This window comes from Bombina bombina, chromosome 1 (assembly GCF_027579735.1).
Source record: "Bombina bombina isolate aBomBom1 chromosome 1, aBomBom1.pri, whole genome shotgun sequence".
In the NCBI taxonomy this organism is placed as follows: Eukaryota; Metazoa; Chordata; class Amphibia; order Anura; family Bombinatoridae; genus Bombina; species Bombina bombina.
In genome coordinates, this window is record NC_069499.1 from 92479075 (window position 1) to 92506610 (window position 27536).

The window sequence follows — 27536 nt, forward strand, 5'->3', positions numbered from 1 at the left end:
TCAGTCTGTACCTACCAGCACATTAGGGTGCTACAGCACAATGTAAGTACCCATTTGACCAATATCTGTAATATACATTGGTTTGGTGAATCTACACATGAGGCGCCCCTTTGTTCTTCTTATCATTTTATGTGTGTATATGCATATATGTGGGTGATTGTGTGTGTATGTATATATGTGTGTGTGCATGTGTGTGTGTATGTATATATAAATATATATATATATATATATATATATATATATATATATATAAATAAATACACAAGATAAATGAACCAGTAGAAAGAATCCACTGGATCACTCCTAGGCGCTCACTATCAGATAAAAGCTATGCCACAAAGTATATACTCTATACCCAGCACCTCATATAAAAATTCCAGCAAGATAAATCCAGCTGCCAAACCCCAAATAACAGAGGAGACCTATCACCCCTCAAAAGAAATAAAATTAGGAAGAAGCAGGGTGGCGCAGAGAACCCAAACTAGAAAACACAGCAAATAAAATACAATAAACAGTGATAATATAACAATTATTGTTAAAATAATACAAATATAAATCAGTGGTAAAATAAAAAGCGAACAGTAATAATCCGGAGCACATCAAATATAGAGAACACAGTCTTCAAGCGTTAATCCCCTATTAGATGTACACTTACTTCAGGGAACTTCAATCACATGAGGTAAGAATGTAGCACTTTCATAAATGAGCAAGGCACTTCCTGTAGAATAGATATAGAACGATCAACTGGGTCTCCCAGAGTGTAGCCTTCTGTGTCTTGGAATATAGATAGTAGAATCCTCCAAGTATCCTAGTGCTCTCTTTAGTAAGTAGTAACTTCCAGTTCCAGTGTAGGTGTCATATAAGGAGAACCAGAAAAGCAAACATAGTGTGAAACTGCTTTAATAGGACATAACTGACACACAATAAGTTACACTCACATAAAAAACCTCAACTAATGAGGTATGTAGAAAGCACATAGACGTAATAGAACTGTAGCCCAGGAGTCCAATCAGTATCCGTAGTGGGGATAATAGTTCAAAGACCAAATACAGGCTCCACAGTCACAGAAGCACCAAACAGTTCATACAACAGGTCATGTACCTTCCTTAATTGTCTTACGCGTTTCGAAGGGTAGAGAAAATTAGATTCCCTTCTTCATCATGTATACCTATTACCCCAATCATCTCTGATGAAGAAGGGAATCTAATTTCTACAGGAAGTGCCTTGCTCATTTATGAAAGTGCTACATTCTTACCTCATGTGATTGAGGTTCCCTGAAGTAAGTGTACATCTAATAGGGGATTAACGCTTGAAGACTGTGTTCTCTATATTTGATGTGCTCCGGATTATTTCTGTTCGCTTGTTATTTTACCACTGATTTATATTTGTATTATTTTAACAATAATTGTTATATTATCACTGTTTATTGTATTTTATTTGCTGTGTTTTCTAGTTTGGGTTCTCTGTGCCACCCTGCTTCTTCCTACTTTCATATATATATATATATGTGTGTGTTTTTTCTGAAATGGTAAAGGGTAGAGAAGCACACAAAAAGGGGAACTCCTAGTGAAGCCTGTTTACATCAATAGATAATTAAATAAAAATGCAGTGGAACCACTCACGTGATTTGACCTCACTCGATATGAGGTATAGATAAGACGCAGGTTATAGTTGTTCTCTCTTTCTGCTCACCACCTTCCACTTCCCATTAGGTCCTTTTGGCTGTGGTATTCACGTTGCTGTGTTTCCCAGTTGTTGTTGTAGATTACTAATCCTTATCCACAATGGGAACTGTGAGAGGTGTATAAGGGCAGAAAGGGGCTAAATACATGGAATGTGTTTAAAAAGTGTCACATTTATTAATACATATATGTATAAACCATTAAAAATACATGTAGAAAACAAGTCCAGTCAGCACATCTGACTATGTATACACAATATGCAGCACGAACGAGTAGGGCAGTATTCTGCAATTGTAGCTCACAAATACCCTTCGTTATTCAGCTGCTCGATGTGTCACAAGTAAGTGAAAGAATCCAAGCCCACTTCCACAACGGACACCAAACAGGCACAATCACACAGTTTATGTGTAATATAAAGTGCTGTGAGGAGCCGGTGAGCAGGAAGTATCGGGCACTACGTGTGGCGGGGGGCGGAGCCTTACGCATTTCGCAACACGATTGGTTGCTTGTCAGAGGTAGGGGCCGCCCCCCTCCTATCTGTCTTATATAACGTGTAATGGCTATGTGTCCTATTAGATTGTAGCGCCGCCGCCATCTTTGTTTCTGGCACTAGTACAGTATCAGTTATGGCATTCAGTTTTAAACTTCAAAAAAGTAATTTTCCAGCCTCCAGTAGAATTTAAAAGACCTTTATTAATCTCTTGCAGGGTCCATCATATCAACAACGTTTCAAACCTATACCAGGTTCTTAATCATGGTATAGGTTTGAAACGTTGTTGATATGATGGACCCTGCAAGAGATTAATAAAGGTCTTTTAAATTCTACTGGAGGCTGGAAAATTACTTTTTTGAAATTTATATTGGGGTTTGGCTAACCCTTTCCTGTGCCCCAGACAGAAAAGGTGCTGTCTTTCACTACTATATTCATATTCAGTTTTAAACCCCAGTTTTGCTCTCATCTTGCTTTGATATTGTTATACTTAAAATTTAATATTTAATAGGTTGAGATGAGTCCCACAACTCCACTTAAGATACCTCCATATACACTATACATATAACGTGTAAATGTTCAACAGATTTGTGTGTATATGGTTGTTTTTCTCAACTAATATTGCCCAGTTTTTAAACATTCTTTTTTATATGTATAAATAGTAAGGATAAATAAATGAACAAATCTCACATTTGTATGTGGGTACAGCCACCCCATATAATTAGAACCTAGTTAGACTCCTAACTTTTTCTTTATTATATCTTGGTTTTTTTGGGATAAGTAGGAGAATCTTTTGCAGATCTGTTTCCCCTTATTTGTTTCTATTGGGATTGCTGGTAAAACCATACATAAAAAAAATTAAATATAATTGTTATTATTAATAAAACTATATATATAGAGAGAGATTTATGTACATCAAAAGAAAGAATTTTTATATATATTAAAAAATATGCTGTTGATAATTCTGCGGTAAAAAAAGGGGGGAGAGAGGGGAAAGGGGTAGGGAAAATTTTAAAATCATAGCCCCGCATTCTTAGTTTCTAAAACCCAGCTGTCCTGACCTGCATAAATGTTTTGACACCTATTTGATGCTGATAGACATTATGAACCTGAAACCAGTTCATTAAAAAAAAAATAATAATTTTGTTTTTAAAACATGTTCCTTTACCTATGTGTTTAATTGTTTCACTCTATGTGTTTAATTTGTGTATAATTTAAAAAAATATAATGGATTATGTGAGTTTAGAGAAAGGCTGCTAGGTCTATGTCTTTGTTGAGTCCATTGGGTTCCAGTGTATTCAATGTGAAAATCCAAAAAGTTTCCCTTTTCCTCAATTCCAACAACCTACTGCCACCTCTATTGCCTGTATCCACTTGTTCTATTGCTTTTATGTAAAAATCATTTTTGTTTTTATTGTGTACCTGACAAAAATGTCTAATAAGTGGAGTATTTAGAGTGAAAGTTCAAAAAATATGGCAGCAATAAGTAGTTAGTAAATTATCTTTATTGGAGTACAACAAACAAAATAGCGACGTTTCGGGAGCTTCCTCCCTTTGTCAAGCATAAAAATCTGTGGTAACAAACTTCTTAATATACCCACACCCACCAGGGGGCAGCAGAGAGCAATTTCCTTCTATACAAGGTCTAATTTAACCCATTCATTTCTTTTCTTTAGGATATTACAAGAGATTTTACCACATAAATATATTACAGAGATACAGGTAAAAAAAATATATATATTAAATTGTTTCTATATACATTCAGTATATGCAATCAAAGTTGGTACAGTATCCAACTATATATACACAGCAAGAATCAATCCTTATAGGAACCAAGACTAATCATTGTTAGAGATAAAAACATTAATTCACAAGGAAAGAACATCAGCACAGAAAATCTTAACCCAAATTATATTCTAAAGGAACACTGACAAGTCCCAATCTTTATTAAGACCCACAGGTTGGAGGGTATTCAATTCAAATATCCTGAATCTCTCCCTTTGATGGAGCATTAGCTCCCTATTACCTCCTCTCCTAGGAATGGGAACAAAATCAATTACTTGAAAGCGGAGTTGATTGATGGCATGTCCTACTGAATTAAAATGACAGGCCACAGGGGACTTTTCATTCTTTGTTCTAATAGAACTCTTGTGCTCTACTATTCTATCCCTAATGGACCTAGTGGTTTCACCCACATAACTCCACCAACAAGGACACTTAATTAGATAGATTACAAATTTTGTGTGACAGGTATAGAAGTTCTTAATCTGGTATTTTTTGCCTGAACTGGGATGGTAAAAAACAGATCCTTTAATCATGTTACCACAACATGAACATCCCAGACATGGAAAGCAACCCCTATTCCTGTCAGTCAAAAATCTTTGGCCATCCCTATTTTTAGAACTACCAATGTCAGCCCTAATCAGTTTTTGTTGCAAATTACAGCCCCTTTTAAAGGCAGGCATTGGATTCTCAACAAACTCTGAAATATTAGGATAGCATTTGGACAATAAAGGCCAGTGCTTCCTAATAATGTTATTAATCCTATAGCTCTCACAATTGTATTCTGTCACAAAAACCATTCTTTTTGATTCACCCCTTCTTTCCACCTTGCTTTTTTGGGGGGATGATGGTTTTTTGGTTCAGTAGACAACAGTGTAGCCCTAGGGATAAGAGAGACTGATTGTGCCTCTTTCTCCAACATTGTTTTGGGGTAGCCACGTTCTAAAAAGCGCTTCCTCATTTCCCCTAACCTCAAATCAAATAACTGTTGGTCAGTAACAATTCTGCGAACCCTTAATCATTGGCTCCTAGGTAGAGCCTTTAATAAAGATAGAGGATGAGCACTATCAAAGTGCAAGATACTATTACGGTCAGTAGGTTTACGAAATAAATCAATAGTCAATGAACCTCCTGTGTTAATGACCCTGGTGTCCAAGAATACAATTTCCTCTTCACTAAAAGATAACTTAAACTTTAAATGTACTGTTGAACTGTTCAAATCGTTATCAAAAGCCTTAAGGGTTCCAGCGTCGCCCAAGCAAACACCAAAGACGTCATCGATATAGCGCCACCAACAGGCGCCATACCGAATGAAGTCCTTATTAGGATATACAAATCTTTCTTCAAAAGCATCCATCAGCAAATTAGCATAATTGGGGGCGACGCTGGAACCCATGGCTGTCCCCTGAATCTGTAAATAATAATCATCCTCAAAAAGAAAATAATTATTATACAAAACAAATTCCAACAATTTAAGAAAAAATTCAATCTGATTGTCAGAAAAATCACCATAGGCACACAAAATCGACTTAACGGCCCCCATACCACTCACATGTGTGATAGATGTGTAAAGGCTTTCTACATCCAAACTATATATGATAAACTTACTGGTCTCCAAATTCAAAGCTTCTAATTTAAGTAAGAAATCACTTGTGTCTCTTAAAAAGGAGCTGGTCTTCTCTACATAAGGTCTCAAAATTTTATCTAAATATATAGAAATATTAGATGTAATGGCTCCAATCGAAGACACAATTGGACGTCCAGGAGGTGCTTTAAGATTTTTATGTACCTTAGGTAACGTATAAAGTACAGGTGTACGTGGATATGGTACATCAAAAAATTTAAGCAAATCCTTACCAATAATACCATTTTTTTGAGCAATTGTCAAAGTGTTCCTCAACTCATTTTGTATTAGAAAAACAGGGTTATTTAAAAGTTTTCTGTACACATGTTCATTATTTAATTGACTTTTAATTTCTCCAAAATAAAACTCTTTGTCAATGATTACAGTGGCCCCACCTTTATCTGCTTTTTTCAAAATGACATTATCCTTAGATGATAAAGATTTTAAGGCTAATCGGTCTTGTTTGGAAAAATTATTGAAAAGGTGCTTATATTTCAATTTAGCCTCATTGTTACAAACAATCTCAGCAGTAGGTATATATTTACCTTTATTCTTAACACCTTTTGAATTTTTTTCTTTCATGACCTTGTCTTTTAAACAATCTATATCCTGCATAACCAGTTTTACAAAGGTTTCAACCCCATGATGGTTTTGGGCTGGTAAAAAAGTGCTTTTGTTTCTCAAACCCACCTTTTTAAGATTTAATCTATTATCCACATTCACATTTTTAGGTATGCCCAAAACCATCATGGGGTTGAAACCTTTGTAAAACTGGTTATGCAGGATATAGATTGTTTAAAAGACAAGGTCATGAAAGAAAAAAATTCAAAAGGTGTTAAGAATAAAGGTAAATATATACCTACTGCTGAGATTGTTTGTAACAATGAGACTAAATTGAAATATAAGCACCTTTTGAATAATTTTTCCAAACAAGACCGATTAGCCTTAAAATCTTTATCATCTAAGGATAATGTCATTTTGAAAAAAGCAGATAAAGGTGGGGCCACTGTAATCATTGACAAAGAGTTTTATATTGGAGAAATTAAAAGTCAATTAAATAATGAACAGTTTTGACACCTATTTGATGCTGATAGACATTATGAACCTGAAACCAGTTCATTAAAAAAAAAAAAAAAAATTGTTTTTAAAACATGTTCCTTTACCTATGTGTTTAATTGTTTCACTCTATGTGTTTAATTTGTGTATAATTTAAAAAAATATAATGGATTATGTGAGTTTAGAGAAAGGCTGCTAGGTCTATGTCTTTGTTGAGTCCATTGGGTTCCAGTGTATTCAATGTGAAAATCCAAAAAGTTTCCCTTTTCCTCAATTCCAACAACCTACTGCCACCTCTATTGCCTGTATCCACTTGTTCTATTGCTTTTATGTAAAAATCATTTTTGTTTTTATTGTGTACCTGACAAAAATGTCTAATAAGTGGAGTATTTAGAGTGAAAGTTCAAAAAATATGGCAGCAATAAGTAGTTAGTAAATTATCTTTATTGGAGTACAACAAACAAAATAGTGACGTTTCGGGAGCTTCCTCCCTTTGTCAAGCATAAAAATCTGTGGTAACAAACTTCTTAATATACCCACACCCACCAGGGGGCAGCAGAGAGCAATTTCCTTCTATACAAGGTCTAATTTAACCCATTAATTTCTTTTCTTTAGGATATTACAAGAGATTTTACCACATAAATATATTACAGAGATACAGGTAAAAAAAATATATATTAAATTGTTTCTATATACATTCAGTATATGCAATCAAAGTTGGTACAGTATCCAACTATATATACACAGCAAGAATCAATCCTTATAGGAACCAAGACTAATCATTGTTAGAGATAAAAACATTAATTCACAAGGAAAGAACATCAGCACAGAAAATCTTAACCCAAATTATATTCTAAAGGAACACTGACAAGTCCCAATCTTTATTAAGACCCATAGGTTGGAGGGTATTCAATTCAAATATCCTGAATCTCTCCCTTTGATGGAGCATTAGCTCCCTATTACCTCCTCTCCTAGGAATGGGAACAAAATCAATTACTTGAAAGCGGAGTTGATTGATGGCATGTCCTACTGAATTAAAATGACAGGCCACAGGGGACTTTTCATTCTTTGTTCTAATAGAACTCTTGTGCTCTACTATTCTATCCCTAATGGACCTAGTGGTTTCACCCACATAACTCCGCCAACAAGGACACTTAATTAGATAGATTACAAATTTTGTGTGACAGGTATAGAAGTTCTTAATCTGGTATTTTTGCCTGAACTGGGATGGTAAAAAACAGATCCTTTAATCATGTTACCACAACATGAACATCCCAGACATGGAAAGCAACCCCTATTCCTGTCAGTCAAAAATCTTTGGCCATCCCTATTTTTAGAACTACCAATGTCAGCCCTAATCAGTTTTTGTTGCAAATTACAGCCCCTTTTAAAGGCAGGCATTGGATTCTCAACAAACTCTGAAATATTAGGATAGCATTTGGACAATAAAGGCCAGTGCTTCCTAATAATGTTATTAATCCTATAGCTCTCACAATTGTATTCTGTCACAAAAACCATTCTTTTTGATTCACCCCTTCTTTCCACCTTGCTTTTTTGGGGGGATGATGGTTTTTTGGTTCAGTAGACAACAGTGTAGCCCTAGGGATAAGAGAGACTGATTGTGCCTCTTTCTCCAACATTGTTTTGGGGTAGCCACGTTCTAAAAAGCGCTTCCTCATTTCCCCTAACCTCAAATCAAATAACTGTTGGTCAGTAACAATTCTGCGAACCCTTAATCATTGGCTCCTAGGTAGAGCCTTTAATAAAGATAGAGGATGAGCACTATCAAAGTGCAAGATACTATTACGGTCAGTAGGTTTACGAAATAAATCAATAGTCAATGAACCTCCTGTGTTAATGACCCCGGTGTCCAAGAATACAATTTCCTCTTCACTAAAAGATAACTTAAACTTTAAATGTACTGTTGAACTGTTCAAATCGTTATCAAAAGCCTTAAGGGTTCCAGCGTCGCCCAAGCAAACACCAAAGACGTCATCGATATAGCGCCACCAACAGGCGCCATACCGAATGAAGTCCTTATTAGGATATACAAATCTTTCTTCAAAAGCATCCATCAGCAAATTAGCATAATTGGGGGCGACGCTGGAACCCATGGCTGTCCCCTGAATCTGTAAATAATAATCATCCTCAAAAAGAAAATAATTATTATACAAAACAAATTCCAACAATTTAAGAAAAAATTCAATCTGATTGTCAGAAAAATCACCATAGGCACACAAAATCGACTTAACGGCCCCCATACCACTCACATGTGTGATAGATGTGTAAAGGCTTTCTACATCCAAACTATATATGATAAACTTACTGGTCTCCAAATTCAAAGCTTCTAATTTAAGTAAGAAATCACTTGTGTCTCTTAAAAAGGAGCTGGTCTTCTCTACATAAGGTCTCAAAATTTTATCTAAATATATAGAAATATTAGATGTAATGGCTCCAATCGAAGACACAATTGGACGTCCAGGAGGTGCTTTAAGATTTTTATGTACCTTAGGTAACGTATAAAGTACAGGTGTACGTGGATATGGTACATCAAAAAATTTAAGCAAATCCTTACCAATAATACCATTTTTTTGAGCAATTGTCAAAGTGTTCCTCAACTCATTTTGTATTAGAAAAACAGGGTTATTTAAAAGTTTTCTGTACACATGTTCATTATTTAATTGACTTTTAATTTCTCCAATATAAAACTCTTTGTCAATGATTACAGTGGCCCCACCTTTATCTGCTTTTTTCAAAATGACATTATCCTTAGATGATAAAGATTTTAAGGCTAATCGGTCTTGTTTGGAAAAATTATTGAAAAGGTGCTTATATTTCAATTTAGCCTCATTGTTACAAACAATCTCAGCAGTAGGTATATATTTACCTTTATTCTTAACACCTTTTGAATTTTTTTCTTTCATGACATTGTCTTTTAAACAATCTATATCCTGCATAACCAGTTTTACAAAGGTTTCAACCCCATGATGGTTTTGGGCTGGTAAAAAAGTGCTTTTGTTTCTCAAACCCACCTTTTTAAGATTTAATCTATTATCCACATTCACATTTTTAGGTATGCCCAAAACCATCATGGGGTTGAAACCTTTGTAAAACTGGTTATGCAGGATATAGATTGTTTAAAAGACAAGGTCATGAAAGAAAAAAATTCAAAAGGTGTTAAGAATAAAGGTAAATATATACCTACTGCTGAGATTGTTTGTAACAATGAGACTAAATTGAAATATAAGCACCTTTTGAATAATTTTTCCAAACAAGACCGATTAGCCTTAAAATCTTTATCATCTAAGGATAATGTCATTTTGAAAAAAGCAGATAAAGGTGGGGCCACTGTAATCATTGACAAAGAGTTTTATATTGGAGAAATTAAAAGTCAATTAAATAATGAACAGTTTTGACACCTATTTGATGCTGATAGACATTATGAACCTGAAACCAGTTCATTAAAAAAAAAGGAAAAAAAAAAAAAAATTTTTGTTTTTAACCCCTTAATGACCGGACCATTTTTCAATTTTCTTACCCTTAATGACAATGGCTATTTTTACATTTCTGTGGTGTTTGTGTTCAGCTGTAATTTTCCTCTTACTCATTTACTGTACCCACACATATTATATACCGTTTTTCTCGCCATTAAATGGACTTTCTAAATATACCATTATTTTCATTATATCTTATAATTTACTATAAAAAAATTTATAAAATATGAGGAAAAAATGGAAAAAACACACTTTTTCTAACTTTGACCCCCAAAATCTGTTACACATCTACAACCACTAAAAAACACCCATGCTAAATAGTTTCTAAATTTTGTCCTGAGTTTAGAAATACCCAATGTTTACATGTTCTTTGCTTTTTTTGTAAGTTATAGGGCCATAAATACAAGTAGCACTTCGCTATTTCCAAACCACTTTTTTTTCAAAATTAGCGCTAGCTACATTGGAACACTGATATCTGTAAGGAATACCTGAATATCCATTGACATGTATATATTTTTTTTAGAAGACATCCCAAAGTATTGATCTAGGCCCATTTTGGTATATTTCATGCCACCGTTTCACCGCCAAATGCGATCAAATTAAAAAAAATGTTCACTTTTTCACACATTTTGTCACAAACTTTAGGTTTCCCACTGAAATTATTTACAAACAGCTTCTGCAATTATGGCACAAATGGTTGTAAATGCTTCTCTGGGATCGCCTTTGTTCAGAAATAGCAGACTTATATGGCTTTGGGGTTGCTTTTTGGTATTTAGAAGGCTGCTAAATGCCGCTGCGCACCACACGTGTTTTATGCCCAGCAGTGAAGGGGTTAATTAGGGAGCATGTAGGGAGCTTGTAGGGTTAATTTTAGCTTTAGTTTAGTGTAGTAGACAACTCCAAGTATTGATCTAGGCCAATTTTGGTATATTTCATGCCACCATTTCACCGCTAAATGCGAGCAAATAAAAAAAACCTTTAAATTTTTCACAATTTTAGGTTTCTCACTGAAATTATTTACAAACAGTTTGTGCAATTATGGCACAAATGGTTGTAAAAGCTTCTCTGGGATCCCCTTTGTTCAGAAATAGCAGAAATATATGGCTTTGGCGTTGCTTTTTGTTAATTAGAAGGCCGCTAAATGCTGCTGCGCACAACACGTGAATTATGCCCAGCAGTGAAGGAGTTAATTAGGTAGCTTGTAGGGCGCTGGCAGGGTTAATTTTAGCTTTAGTGTAGAGATCAGCCTCCCACCTGACACATCCCACCCCCTGATCCCTCCCAAACAGCTCTCTTCCCTCCCCCACCCCACAATTGTCCCCGCCATCTTAAGTACTGGCAGAAAGTCTGCCAGTACTAAATAAAAGGAGTTTTTTTTATTTTATTTTTAAAAAAAATGTATTCTGCTGTAATGGAGCCCTGCCTTAGCCCCCAACCTCCCTGATCCCCCACCAAACAGCTCTATAACCCTCCCTGCTACTTAATTGCCGCCATCTTGGGTACTGGCAGCTGTCTGCCAGTACCCAATTTGCCCCCAAAAATATTTATAAATTTTGCCCCCAAAAATATTTATAAACTTTTCTGTAGTGTAGCAGCCCCCCCCTCAATACCCCCAACCCCCCCCCCCCCAGATCCTTTTATATATATATATTTTTTTTTTTTTATGTTTTGAACTTTTTTTTTTTCATTGGTGTCAGTGGCTAATATGCGCGTGCGCGCGCCCCCACGTGCACGCGCGCCCGCACGCTGCCGCCTCTTTGCTTCCCTTCCCCCCGGAACACTGCACCATTGATACCGGTGCAGAGAGGGCCACAGAGTGGCTCTCTCTGCATCGGAGGCTTGTTAAAAGGTATTGCAGGATGCCTCCATATCGAGGCATCACTGCAATACCCTGAGAGCTGCTGAAAGCAATTGCGATCGCTTCCAGCACTCTCTTAAACAACTGACGTACCAGGTACGTCCATTGTCACTAACTGCTAGTTTTTGCAGGACGTACCTGGTACGTCAGTTGTCATTAAGGGGTTAAAACATGTTCCTTTACCTATGTGTTTAATTGTTTCACTCTATGTGTTTAATTTGTGTATAATTTAAAAAAATATAATGGATTATGTGAGTTTAGAGAAAGGCTGCTAGGTCTATGTCTTTGTTGAGTCCATTGGGTTCCAGTGTATTCAATGTGAAAATCCAAAAAGTTTCCCTTTTCCTCAATTCCAACAACCTACTGCCACCTCTATTGCCTGTATCCACTTGTTCTATTGCTTTTATGTAAAAATCATTTTTGTTTTTATTGTGCACCTGACAAAAATGTCTAATAAGTGGAGTATTTAGAGTGAAAGTTCAAAAAATATGGCAGCAATAAGTAGTTAGTAAATGATCTTTATTGGAGCACAACAAACAAAATAGCGACGTTTCGGGAGCTTCCTCCCTTTGTCAAGCATAAAAATCTGTGGTAACAAACTTCTTAATATACCCACACCCACCAGGGGGCAGCAGAGAGCAATTTCCTTCTATACAAGGTCTAATTTAACCCATTCATTTCTTTTCTTTAGGATATTACAAGAGATTTTACCACATAAATATATTACAGAGATACAGGTAAAAAATATATATATTAAATTGTTTCTATATACATTCAGTATATGCAATCAAAGTTGGTACAGTATCCAACTATATATACACAGCAAGAATCAATCCTTATAGGAACCAAGACGAATCATTGTTAGAGATAAAAACATTAATTCACAAGGAAAGAACATCAGCACAGAAAATCTTAACCCAAATTATATTCTAAAGGAACACTGACAAGTCCCAATCTTTATTAAGACCCACAGGTTGGAGGGTATTCAATTCAAATATCCTGAATCTCTCCCTTTGATGGAGCATTAGCTCCCTATTACCTCCTCTCCTAGGAATGGGAACAAAATCAATTACTTGAAAGCAGAGTTGATTGATGGCATGTCCTACTGAATTAAAATGACAGGCCACAGGGGACTTTTCATTCTTTGTTCTAATAGAACTCTTGTGCTCTACTATTCTATCCCTAATGGACCTAGTGGTTTCACCCACATAACTCCGCCAACAAGGACACTTAATTAGATAGATTACAAATTTTGTGTGACAGAAGTTCTTAATCTGGTATTTTTTGCCTGAACTGGGATGGTAAAAAACAGATCCTTTAATCATGTTACCACAACATGAACATCCCAGACATGGAAAGCAACCCCTATTCCTGTCAGTCAAAAATCTTTGGCCATCCCTATTTTTAGAACTACCAATGTCAGCCCTAATCAGGTTTGTTGCAAATTACAGCCCCTTTTAAAGGCAGGCATTGGATTCTCAACAAACTCTGAAATATTAGGATAGCATTTGGACAATAAAGGCCAGTGCTTCCTAATAATGTTATTAATCCTATAGCTCTCACAATTGTATTCTGTCACAAAAACCATTCTTTTTGATTCACCCCTTCTTTCCACCTTGCTTTTTTGGGGGGATGATGGTTTTTTGGTTCAGTAGACAACAGTGTAGCCCTAGGGATAAGAGAGACTGATTGTGCCTCTTTCTCCAACATTGTTTTGGGGTAGCCACGTTCTAAAAAGCGCTTCCTCATTTCCCCTAACCTCAAATCAAATAACTGTTGGTCAGTAACAATTCTGCGAACCCTTAATTATTGTCTCCTAGGTAGAGCCTTTAATAAAGATAGAGGATGAGCACTATCAAAGTGCAAGATACTATTACGGTCAGTAGGTTTACGAAATAAATCAATAGTCAATGAACCTCCTGTGTTAATGACCCTGGTGTCCAAGAATACAATTTCCTCTTCACTAAAAGATAACTTAAACTTTAAATGTACTGTTGAACTGTTCAAATCGTTATTAAAAGCCTTAAGGGTTCCAGCGTCGCCCAAGCAAACACCAAAGACGTCATCGATATAGCGCCACCAACAGGCGCCATACCGAATGAAGTCCTTATTAGGATATACAAATCTTTCTTCAAAAGCATCCATCAGCAAATTAGCATAATTGGGGGCGACGCTGGAACCCATGGCTGTCCCCTGAATCTGTAAATAATAATCATCCTCAAAAAGAAAATAATTATTATACAAAACAAATTCCAACAATTTAAGAAAAAATTCAATCTGATTGTCAGAAAAATCACCATAGGCACACAAAATCGACTTAACGGCCCCCATACCACTCACATGTGTGATAGAGGTGTAAAGGCTTTCTACATCCAAACTATATATGATAAACTTACTGGTCTCCAAATTCAAAGCTTCTAATTTAAGTAAGAAATCACTTGTGTCTCTTAAAAAGGAGCTGGTCTTCTCTACATAAGGTCTCAAAATTTTATCTAAATATATAGAAATATTAGATGTAATGGCTCCAATCGAAGACACAATTGGACGTCCAGGAGGTGCTTTAAGATTTTTATGTACCTTAGGTAACGTATAAAGTACAGGTGTACGTGGATATGGTACATCAAAAAATTTAAGCAAATCCTTACCAATAATACCATTTTTTGAGCAATTGTCAAAGTGTTCCTCAACTCATTTTGTATTAGAAAAACAGGGCTCTATTAGAACAAAGAATGAAAAGTCCCCTGTGGCCTGTCATTTTAATTCAGTAGGACATGCCATCAATCAACTCCGCTTTCAAGTAATTGATTTTGTTCTTATTCCTAGGAGAGGAGGTAATAGGGAGCTAATGCTCCATCAAAGGGAGAGATTCTGGATATTTGAATTAAATACCCTCCAACCTGTGGGTCTTACCCCCTTAACGACACGAGTCGTACAGGGTACGTCGCACACAACCTGGTCTTTAAAGACCAGCGACGTACCCTGTACGACTTTGGGGATTAAAGCGGCTGGAAGCGATCCTGATCGCTTCCAGCCACTTTACAGTTATTGCAGTGATGCCTCGATATCGAGGCATCCTGCAATAACATTTTTCACCCATCCGATGCAGAGAGAGCCACTCTGTGGCCCTCTCTGCACCGGCATCGATGGCCGCAATCGTTGGTGGGTGGGAGCTGACCGTGGGAGGCGGGTGGGTGGCCATCGGTGACAAATTGAAGAGAGAGGGGAGCGGGATCGGGGGCGGGGTTGTTGGGCGCGCGCACGGGAGCGCGCGCGTGCACGGGGGCCGGTGGGTGGGCGCGTGCACGGGGAGGGAGCGGGTGGGAACCGCTACACTACAGCAAAATAATTATATAAGACTGGCAGTAAGGGGGGATACAATCCCCAACAAAAATAAATCTAAGGGATCTGGGAGCGGGTGGGGGATTTGTCTGTGGAGGGGGGGAAGCTACACTACAGAAAAAATGGAAAAAAAATTACAAAAACCTAAAAAAAAAACATTTGTATTTGCAAACAGGGTACTGGCAGACAGCTGCCAGTACCCAAGATGGCTCCCAGTAAGGTAGAGGTGGAGGGTTAGAGAGCTGTTTGGGGGGGGATCGGGGAGGTTGGGGGCTAAGGGGGGATCCTACACAGCTGCATATGTAAATATGCTTTACAATTTTTTTTTAAATTTTAAATATACCTTTTATTTTAGTACTGGCAGACTTTCTGCCAGTACTTAAGATGGCGGGGACAATTGTGGGATTGGGGAGGGAAGAGAGCTATTTGGGAGGGATCCTGGGGTGTGATGTGTCAGGTGGGAGGCTGATCTCTACGCTAAAGCTAAAATTAACCCTGCAAGCTCCCTACAAATGACCTAATTAACCCCTGCACTGCTGGGCATAATACACGTGTGGTGCGCAGCGGCATTTAGCGGCCTTATAATTACCAAAAAGCAACGCCAAAGCCATATATGTCTGCTATTTCTGAACATAGGGGATCCCAGAGAAGCATTTACAATAATTTATGCCATACTTGCAAAAGTTGTTTGTAAATAATTTCAGTGAGAAACCTAAAATTGTGAAAAATTTTACGTTTTTTTTAATTTGATCGCATTTAGCGGTGAAATGGTAGCATAAAATATACCAAGATGGGCCTAGATCAATACTTGGGGTTGTCTACTACACTACACTAAAGCTAAAATTAACCCTAGATGCTCCCTTCATGCTCCCTAATTAACCCCTTCACTGCTGGGCATAATACACGTGTGATGCGCAGTGGCATTTAGCGGCCTTCTAATTACCAAAAAGCAACGCCAAAGTCATATATTTCTGCTATTTTTGAACAAAGGGGATCCCAGAGAAGCATTTACAACCATTTATGCCATAATTGCACAAGTTGTTTGTAAATAATTTCAGTGAGAAACCTAAAGTTTGTGAAAATATTTGGGAAAAAGTGAACAATTTTTTTTATTTGATTGCATTTAGTGGTGAAATGGTGGCATGAAATATACCAAAATGGACCTAGATCAATACTTTGGGATGTCTTCTAAAAAAAAATATATACATGTCAAGGGTTAATCAAGGATTCCTGACAGATATCAGGGTTCCAATGTAACTAGCGCTAATTTTGAAAAAAAAATGGTTTGGAAATAGCAAAGTGCTACTTGTATTTATTGCCCTATAACTTGCAAAAAAAAACAAAGAACATGTAAACATTGGGTATTTCTAAACTCAGGACAAAATTTAGAAACTATTTAGCATGGGTGTTTTTTGGTGGTTGTAGATGTGTAACAGATTGTGGGGGTCAAAGTTAGAAAAAGTGTTTTTTTTTCCATTTTTTCCTAATATTTTATCATTTTTTTAAAGTAAATGACAAGATATGATGAAAATAATGGTATCTTTAGAAAGTCCATTTAATGGCGAGAAAAACGGTATATAATATGTATGGGTACAGTAAATGAGTAAGAGGAAAATTACAGCTAAACACAAACACCGCAGAAATTTAAAAATAGCCCTGGTCCTTAAGGGAAAGAAATTGAAAAATGGCCGTGTCCTTAAGGGGTTAATAAAGATTGGGACTTGTCAGTGTTCCTTTAGAATATAATTTGGGTTAAGATTTTCTGTGCTGATGTTCTTTCCTTGTGAATTAATGTTTTTATCTCTAACAATGATTAGTCTTGGTTCCTATAAGGATTGATTCTTGCTGTGTATATATAGTTGGATACTGTACCAACTTTGATTGCATATACTGAATGTATATAGAAACAATTTAATATATTATTTTTTTTACCTGTATCTCTGTAATATATTTATGTGGTAAAAACTCTTGTAATATCCTAAAGAAAAGAAATGAATGGGTTAAATTAGACCTTGTATAGGAGGAAATTGCTCTCTGCTGCCCCCTGGTGGGTGTGGGTATATTAAGAAGTTTGTTACCACAGATTTTTATGCTTGACAAAGGGAGGAAACTCCCGAAACATCGCTATTTTGTTTGTTGTGCTCCAATAAAGATAATTTACTAACTACTTATTGCTGCCATATTTTTTGAACTTTCACTACATTTAGTAGGGTTTGGTGGTACCCCTACATGGCGTGCAAGTAGTTCAGGTGCTGACTGATACCTTTTGGGATTCCATGGAGTATTTAGAGTGACAGTTTCGATGTTTTTTTTATATGCTCCAAGCATCTAGTTTTAAGATTTCTTTTTGTGCGTCCTATGCAGGGCCGGATTTACATCTCAGGTGCCTGTAGGCACAAAAACCTGAAGCGCCCCCCCCACCCCCCCACCCCCCCTAGAAAAAAGTGGAAAAAATGAGGACTTTTTTTTATTATTATTTAGGACAACTAAAAATAAATATTAGATGTAAAATTACATTTTCCCTTTTATGGAGATACACAAATACACACACCAATTGCAATATTTGTTGTAATGGAAGCTACACCAAAAATCAATATTCACTTGACTCAAATGGCCATACAATTTCTATTATGTATAACAAAAACAAATCATGTTAAACTTTTAATGCAAAATATTCTAAAGAAAACCCTATTTAAAGGGACATCAAATGTGACAGTTTGCTGGGCATTTTATTATTGCACTAGTGCTTGCAGAGAAGTGTGTTAGCCTCTTGCAAAAGAGTTAAACACATAGTCAATGTCAGTTCTGAGACAGCAATACACATCTGTGCAGACCCAGATGGGCTCATAGGACATGTTTATTGACAAGCCATTAGTGTATTGCTTTTCTGGAGATGACTTTGACTATGTGCTTAACATTTTGTTGGAGTCAAACACAGTTTTGTGTAAACAATAGCAATATTAAAACTAGCAGCATGCAAGCTCATCACCATCAACAACCTGTGCAGCCAGTGGAAGAAAATATAAAATGTAGGGAAAAAAATCTTGTAAACTCTGATATTTTTGGTACAAACACACACAGATGTTACATTTATTTTGTTCTGAAATATAAATATCATATGATGTTGCTCTCAAAGGAAAACATGGAATGTTGTAGATTATATGTAATCCAGGGGTCAACAAATGTGTTTAAAATTAGAATTTAGAAATTCAATGGGAGGGGTTTAGTTTTAATCTTTGCCCCTCTCTCCTTCATGGCTCCCTCAACTGCTGTAACATATTCCCAATGAAACACTCGACTTTGTAGGCACCTGGCAGCACAATTCTTACTAAAATAAATGCCCTCATAAAAAAAAAAAAAAAAAAAAAAAAAAATTTTTTTTTTTTTTTTTTTTTTATTATTGACAGGCAGGCGCCCCTCACTGCAAGGCGCCTGTAGGCACATGCCTACTGTGCCTAATGGGAAATCCGGCCCTGGTCCTATGTACCTCAAAGGATTCTTGCATGTACACTCCAGCATATAAACTACATGGTCTGATTTACAGTTAAGCAGTTTTTCTATTGGAAACTTCTCTGTTGTCTCTGTTTATCGTGTGTGTATGTATATATATATATATATATATATATATATATGTGTGTGTGTTTGTTATGTGTTTGTGTGTATGTGTGTGTGTGTATATATGTGTATGTATATATATGTGTGTGTTTGTTATGTGTGTGTGTGTATGTGTGTGTGTGTATATATGTGTATGTATATATATGTGTGTGTTTGTTATGTGTGTGTGTGTATGTGTGTGTGTGTATATATGTGTATGTATATATATGTCTGTGTTTGTTATGTGTGTGTGTGTGTGTGTGTGTGTGTATATATGTGTATGTATATATATGTGTGTGTTTGTTATGTGTGTGTGTATGTGTGTGTGTGTATATATGTGTATGTATATATATGTGTGTGTTTGTTATGTGTGTGTGTGTATGTGTGTTTGTGTATATATGTGTATGTATATATATGTGGATGGGGGTGTGTGTATGTGTGTGTGTGTATGTATAAATGTGGGTGTATGTGTGTGTATGTATATGTGTTTGTATATGTGTGTGTGTGTGTGTGTGTATATGTGTGTGTGTGTGTATGTGTGTAAGTTAGTGTGTAAAGGAGTGTGTATGTGTGTGTATATGTGAGTGAGTGTGTGTGAGTGTGTGTATGTGTGTAAGTGTGTAAAGGAGTGTGTATGAGTGTGTATGTATGAGTGAGTGTGTATGTATGAGTCTGGGCTAGATTTATAGAAAAAATAAGTCCAGAAAGCTCCCATTAGAAAGTATATAAAAGTCCAAACTTTATTTAAATCCAAAAGGTAAAAGCAAATAGAGGTAACATCAAGGATAGGTGGATAGACAAATACGTCTTACATGTTTCGGCCAAAAGCAGCCGTAATCATAGACATAAATTCGTACAGGTGTCACCCTTATTTACAGAGGTAAAATGTTCCTTATTGGTTAAAACATAACACACCCTTCCCCTTCCCTCCCTTGCAAGAAAACAAATTAACCATTTAAGTAATGCAAACATATTTCCATCATATAAATACAAAGTGAATTAGGATTTAGCTTAAACCAAATTTATATATATACATTAAACAAACAAGTCAATGGATTATAGTTCTTAAAATAGACAAACATCAGAGCACATAATTGCTGATTACTCAAATATATATAGCAATAAATTACATAGATAATGTCAAACAAAAGTGCAGCTCAGCTTTGCTGCTTTACATATTTCCTCTTACTAATGATTTTGACTACTAGCAAAATATATCACACTCATTGAGTAACTATATTCTTATAGTTCTTGAATCAATAAATTTATTTATTTATTTTATTAAATTTATTTTATTTTTGTCTTCCATCCATGACTTGGACTTGGTCACTTGTAAGAGAATTGATTTACAAACGATCAGCAATCACACTATCAACAGTTGGGAGCTAGCGCAAAAACACCTATTCCCAAAAGTTGATAATGTCATTTTCCGAATTAAACCCATAAGGAGTTAAAGTGCACATCTTATTAATCCAATAGACTTCTTGTCTGGCAAGAATTGACCATTTATCTCCCCCCCTCGGGGGTCTACTTATGGATTCTATTGCATTCCATTCAAAGGTGCGCACATCACCCCCATGTACAAAAATGAAGTGTCTGGCCAATTCTGAGCATTCAATTTTATTTTTAATGTATCCCAAATGTTCTCGTATCCTAGTACGGACGTCACGGCTAGTCATGCCAATATACTGTAATTTATGGCATGTACATCCTATCAAATAAACCACAAAGGTGGTTGAACAATTGACACATCCCTTGGTATTAAAGTTATCATTGGTAACATAGGAGGTAAAGCTAGGTCCTACTTTAATGACATCACAGGCTTTACAATTCTTCCCACATCTGTAGGTTCCATTATGCCTTAGCCAAGAACTCTGATTTTGGGGGGCCCGAAGTTCACTGGGGGAAACCATGTTTCCCAAGGATAAATTCCTCCTATACACAAACCTGCAACCATCACTAACAACATCTTTCAGAAGATCATCTCCATATAAGATGGGAAGATACTTTTTAATGATGTTGCAGATCTGATAGTATTGCATGGAATATTTAGTAATAAACAAAGGTTTATTATCATTCTGATTCTCAGACTGTCTGTTAGAACCTCTGTATTTTAAGAGACTAGCTCTATCGATTTTGATAGTATCCTCCATGGCATCATTGATGTCTTGGGCCGAATATCCTCTATTCTCAAGTCTTTTACTTAATGCCTGGGACTCGGAATAAAAAGTAGCATCATTTGAACTAATTCTCCTAGTTCTTAGGAACTGGCCCTTAGCGATCCCCCTAAACACATGTCTTGGATGTGAGCTTGAGGAATGCAATATAGAGTTGCCTGCAATGGGTTTGCGATAGATATTTGTTTCTATCCTCTTAGTGCACATGTTGAAACTCAGTTCCACATCCAAGAAGTGTATGGTGTCAGGCCGCCACTCATAGGTAAATTGGATATCGGGAATACAAGAATTAAGATATCCTACAAAATCTCTGGCTTCCAGTTCAGAAAAGGTGCCAATGAAGATCAGATCATCAATAAATCTCTTGTAGTACAATATCCTCGCTGAGTGGGGGTTCACATGTCCTAGCAAATACTTATATTCCATCCAGCCCATAAATAAGTTCGCATATGAGGGGGCGAATTTCGCCCCCATGGCTGTGCCTTTTAGCTGGACATAGTGGACCCCCTCAAAGCGAAAATAATTGTGCTCAAGAAGAAATTTAGTAGCCAGGACAATAAACTCTTTGGTTTCGTTAGAATATTCGGTTAACAAATCTAGAAAAAACTTTAAAGCCTCTAAACCCAATGAATGTGGTATTGACGTATACAGCGCTATGACATCAACTGTCAGCCATGTCATACCTTCCACCACCTGCACAGTATCCACAAGGTTGAGTATGTGGGTAGTATCTCTTAAAAAACTGGGAAGTGACATAACCAGCGGCTGCAGGATACAGTCTATCCACTCTGATAGATGTTCAAACAATGACCCAATTCCAGCAACAATTGGTCGTCCCTTAACTTGCTCCAAACTCTTGTGGATCTTGGGCAGGTGGTGGAATATAGGTACCACAGGATCAGGGACAAACAAAAACTCAAAGGTACTTTGATCAATAATGCCCAGATACAGAGCATCATCAAGAATGGATTTCAATCTATTCTGATACAATCTAGTAGGATTACTTCTGAGTGCTTTATATGAGGCGACATCACTCAACTGACGTATGGCTTCATTCACATACATGTCCCTGTCCATTACCACAATATTGCCGCCCTTATCGGCCTGTTTGACCACTATTGACAAGTTATTTTGTAGAGATACAATCGCCTCTCTTTCTTGTCTACTTAGATTTGAGTGATCCACAGTTGTGGTTTTGTCTAGGGCATGTAATTCTTCAATTACTCGTTTGTGAAAGCTCTCCAAAGCTCTCCCCCTAGATTGCACAGGATAGAATTTAGACTTATTTTTAAACCTGGGGGTTTGTGTGTATGCCAAATCTGGATCAGTGAATTGTTCTTTTTCCAGAGATTGTAAAGTTGTCAAATCACACATCTCTTTAAAATTCAAAAGTGAAAGTTTAGTGTCAACCTGTTCAAAGTTTTGGGTATTCTCTCTAGGTGCTCCCTCATTTGTAAAGTGTCTACGCAAAGTTAGATTGCGCACAAATTTATTTAAGTCTAGGATAGTTTGGAAAATATCAAATTTTTTAGTTGGACAAAACCCTAGACAAAAATTTAACACTCTAATTTCAGTTGCACTTAGATTGTAATGAGAGATATTAATAACCAAGTCATTTTTTATTTCTTGGTTGCTCCTCTGAGGGTGTATCTGTTTGCCCCTCTTATCTTGTTGGCTACTCCTGTCCCCCCTCCTCCCTTTGTTTTAGAGCTGACCGAAAAACCTGGTTATTAGATTTCGTTACATTAATTGTGTCATTTCCTACAGATACTGATGAGCCACTTGCTACATTATTCGCTATACTAGTATTCTTAGGAATCGCTCCTGGGTATATAGTTTGATCATTGCCAATATGTGAGCCATTACTGTGGTCATTGCTACACGCAGATTTAGCTTGGTTATACTGAGTTAGTGGTACATGTGCGGATGCATTATTAGCTGTTACATTCTGGCCTGCATTAGTTTGAATACTATCTTTATTCCTAGTAATTGATACACTTTCATTTTCAGAGTTAGAACCCTCATCGTAGGAGGTAGAGAAGTTAGAGAGGGAATCATCATCTGTGCTTTCATGATCATTTTTGAAGGTCACCCTTCTTCCTCTATTCTTCCTTCTCCTCCTCTAGATTTACTCAACCCCAGATGGACTTGGCATTAAGGCTAGCAGCAGCAATACGCTGCATGAATTTATCATTGTGCATTTCGCTTTGAGCGTAACCGCCCCCTCTGTTCTCGAATGGCCAATCGCGCATGAGTACGAGCTGTCAATCTCCCCAGTTGGGGAGGTCTGTTGGAATTGAAAAATGATACTTTATAGTGGGTGCATAGGTTAAGAAGTAGCTTCTTAAATGGAGCCTACTGTTTTCTGTATTTTACTTAGTGTGAGGTAGGCACATAACTTATTTTGCACCTCTTCAAATGTGTGCACATTTTAGTCACTTGGCCAAATTGCAAAAAACACATTTTTTGTGCACAATGCTCACAAAACTTAGAGGGAACATTGTGTGGAGAGTGCAGTGGGCTCCCTTTACCAAACAGCGATTGCTGCTTTGGAGGTCTGTCGTTTCTTAAGATCACTGCTCCTTAACCTGTCTGCCACCTAAAAGGTAGTGGATTAAAATCATCATGATCCAATTGGGATGATTGAAAACCCCTGCTAGCGGCTGATTGGCCGCCAGCAAGCAGGAGGCGGCATTGCACAATCATTGCTGGTGCAATATTTGTGCAATGTTAAATGTAGACAGTGTATGCTGTCTGGTTGCAGCGATGTCTGTGGACATGATTCGCAGTATTAGTAAATAAAATCTATCTGTATGTCTAATTTCAAAAGATTAGGGCAGCAGTTTTTGTGGTAGCTTTGGGTAATCATTTTCAACGACCATCTTTTAACACTTAATAAGTTAAACAAATTCTTAGAAAATTTACTTTAACAAGTGGCGTGCTAATGATAGCGCAGGACGCGATAAGCATCATCACTGGACCGCGCTATAACATTAGTTCACAACTTGATATTACAAGTCAATAGTAAATCAGAATTACCAGGTAATGTTCAGCGCAGCCAACATTGCTCTAGGGTACCTATTACTTTCAATAGATGTTTTGAACGCTCTAAATATCACTCATATTACAAGTTTGAAGTTATGTGTTGCACTCAAGCAAAAGCCCAGATAACACTAGAAGAAATAGCGTGACTTTGGACCCGAAGTAAAGGGTTAAAAAAAGTTTTACACAACACATGGAAAATATATTAAAATAAAGTTTTACACTTTTTTATTTAAAAATATAATATTGAGGGCTAGATTACAAGTTGGGCGCTATTTAATGCTCCCGCTTGAGTGTTCGCTAGCGTGCGTATTAAAAGTTAAAAGTAAAAAGTTTGTTCGCAAACTTCGGATATAGCTACAGCGTTAAAGTATTTTCCCTATAGACTTCAATGGAACATGCAAACTAAAATAAAACTAAAAAGAATAAATAAATAACACCTATATTTGCGCATATACATTACACCTCATAAAGCATTTACTGTATACCCATAATGCTCTAGCTCAAATTAGTGAGTATTATATTTAAAAGTTTTGCTTTTCTTTTGGAAGTGAAAAGGTTCAATGTACAGAATACAGATGTTTTGTAATAGACATTTCTGCTGAATCACCATTGATCTTTAAGCTGTAAAAAATGGGGTACAGTGTAACAGGATCATATAGAGCAGTGCTTTCCAAACTGTGTGTCGGGACACACTAGTGTGTCGGCAGCATTGTGTAGGTGTGTCCCTGCTTCAGCACAATTTTTTTTTTTGGTTTCTGACTTGCTATGCATATCACATGGTTGACACGTGATTGATACCTAGGGGGACACAGATCATCTTAACCTATTGGCGCAGCTCACTGGGAACTGAAACTATTCCCATTGGCGGCACATTGGCTCCTGACTGCACATGTAGTCTCCTTAATTGGCTCATGACTGCATGTATAGTCAGTGAGTGGGACAGCAGTGTGTTTGCAGCATGGGCAGTAGTCAATTGGACTCACCAAGCTCTGAGGGAAGCAGCTTAAATGCTGAGCTGAAGTCAGTGGGGTTTTTTTGCAGCTAGCTCCCATTAGTGCATTGCTGCTCCTGCTCTTGATATATGGATAGGAAGTGGAAGCTTAAGAAATGCTTGATGATGAAATGCGAGTGTCTTTATCTAATATTCCACCAAATATTCAGAAATTGTGTTCATCCCATCAACCTCATACATCCCATTAATATATCAAGTAGCTATTGGTGTTATTAATTTATTTATTTTTATTCTTGCCCATACTTACTGTTACTTGTAAATACATTTCTTTATTATATAATTCATGTATGTGTCCGTATCTCTTAAAACAAGTTAGTTTAAGCTCCTTTTTGCTGGTACAACTGAATTACTGTGTCGCGAAATGATGTAGGTCTAAAAAGCGTGTCACCAACATAAAAAGTTTGGAAAGCTCTGATATAGAGAGTTCCACAGATTAGGTGCAGCACACGCAAAATCATAGACAAAATGGAGGATTAAGTGATGGAGAAAAATAATACAAAATGGAGGGGACCTTTTGTAATTTGCATTTGTAATAACTGCTACCACTGGAACATATTCTCTATAACTTTGAAAATATTTATTCTGCTAACATTTTCTTTTAACCTTTTTGAATTCTCTTAGCCCTGTGAAACATATCTTTCTTGAAATATCAGGGTTTAGAATAACCTTCTGTACCTCTGTTCTCCACTTTAGGCACTTCATAAAGCTGTTCTGAGTGTTGATGAGTATGGATCTAAGGCTGCAGGAGCAACAGCTCTGGAGATTCGGGTCATGTCGCTTTCTCCATCTGTCGTGTTCAACAGGCCATTCTTATTAGTTATCTACCATCGTACAACTAGAAGCGTACCCTTCATCGGAAAGATTGTAAACCCGACTGCCTAGATTTATGCATTCTTTGAGTGTTTTTAACCACAATAAAATAACAGCTATCTTGACGTTGCCTTTGGAAATTATATATATTTATTCCTGATTTACCAGAATGATTTGATGTCATTTTTATTTTACTACGTAGTTTTTGTGTGTGAACTTGCCGATAAGGGACTCTGCACAATAAAGATGTGCATTTAGCTTTGGACAAATACACATTCATCTAAATTTAAACCAATTCTGCTATTCTTTTGATATATACGAACAACTGAATACATTATAGGAGAAAGTAAACACAGAACGAATGATTGTTTGACTAAATCAATTAATTTTTCCATTTGTACTGATTGCTGCTAAAAAAATAAGGTACAGGAAGGGGCAAGAAAGGAATAAATTCATACAAGCTTTTTTATATAAGCACATGCATATATATTTATAGAGAACACACAGTTCCCCATAGACCACAAGGTACTTTTCAATGCATTTTTTTTTCTAACACCCCATACACCCTCACTTTAACCCCTAAAACTGCTTTGTGCAGTTTTTTTTTTTTTTTAAATTAAAGATGCTATTTTTTATTATTATTATTATAGAAGCTTACACTTAAAGGGACAGTCTAGGCCAAAATAAACTTTCATGATTCAGATAGAGCATGTAATTTTAAACAATTTTCCAATTTACTTTTATCACCAATTTTGCTTTGTTCTCTTGGTATTCTTAGTTGAAAGCTTAACTTAGGAGGTTCATATGCAAATTTCTTAGACCTTGAAGGCCACCTCTTTCAGATTGCATTTTAACAGTTTTTCACCACTAGAGGGTGTTAGTTCACGTATTTCATATAGATAACACTGTGCTCATGCACGAGAAGTTATCTGGGAGCAGGCACTGATTGGCTAGACTGCAAGTCTGTCAAAAGAACTGAAAAAAGGAGCAGTTTGCAGAGGCTTAGATACAAGATAATCACAGAGGTTAAAAGTATATTATTATAACTGTGTTGGTTATGCAAAACTGGGAAATGGGTAATAAAGGGATTATCTATCTTTTAAAACAATAAAAATTCTGGTGTATACTGTCCCTTTAAGTTTGGGGATAATTGGGGCACATTTTTAAATTTAACCAGAGATCTAGTCTCTGGTTAAGTCTAGGAGCACTAATTGCTACCGTGAGCTCATGGTAGCATTAACCAGCCACTTGTAATGACTGGTTATTTATCATGCACCCGTAAATGGGCAAATTTGCCTGTTTACGTTTACTGGCAAGCGATAAATTAGTGCTCCACTTGTAATCTAGCCATAATGTATTATGCATTTATACAAAAACTACTTCAAAGTACATTAAACTGAAAGCTTATTTCACCCTAAATTATTTCATTAAGTTACTGAATGAAAATTAAAATCAAGCAGTGGAAACCTATGTATGCTGTAAAATGCTGCAAATTGGCTGAACCACCTGCATGATGTGATTTGCTGATGGCTGTCACATGATACAGGGCAGTGAAATTTAAAGGAATTTTGAA

At 36.6% G+C, this 27536-nt stretch overlaps 1 long non-coding RNA gene across 1 annotated transcript; it reads left to right on the forward strand.

Annotated features, from left to right (window-relative positions):
* On the forward strand, window positions 1-26088 carry LOC128636343 (uncharacterized). Its single transcript, XR_008398693.1, has 2 exons — window positions 1-42; window positions 25847-26088. It is a non-coding gene; the product is annotated as an uncharacterized LOC128636343 (long non-coding RNA).
* The last annotated feature ends 1448 nt before the right edge of the window (window positions 26089-27536 follow it).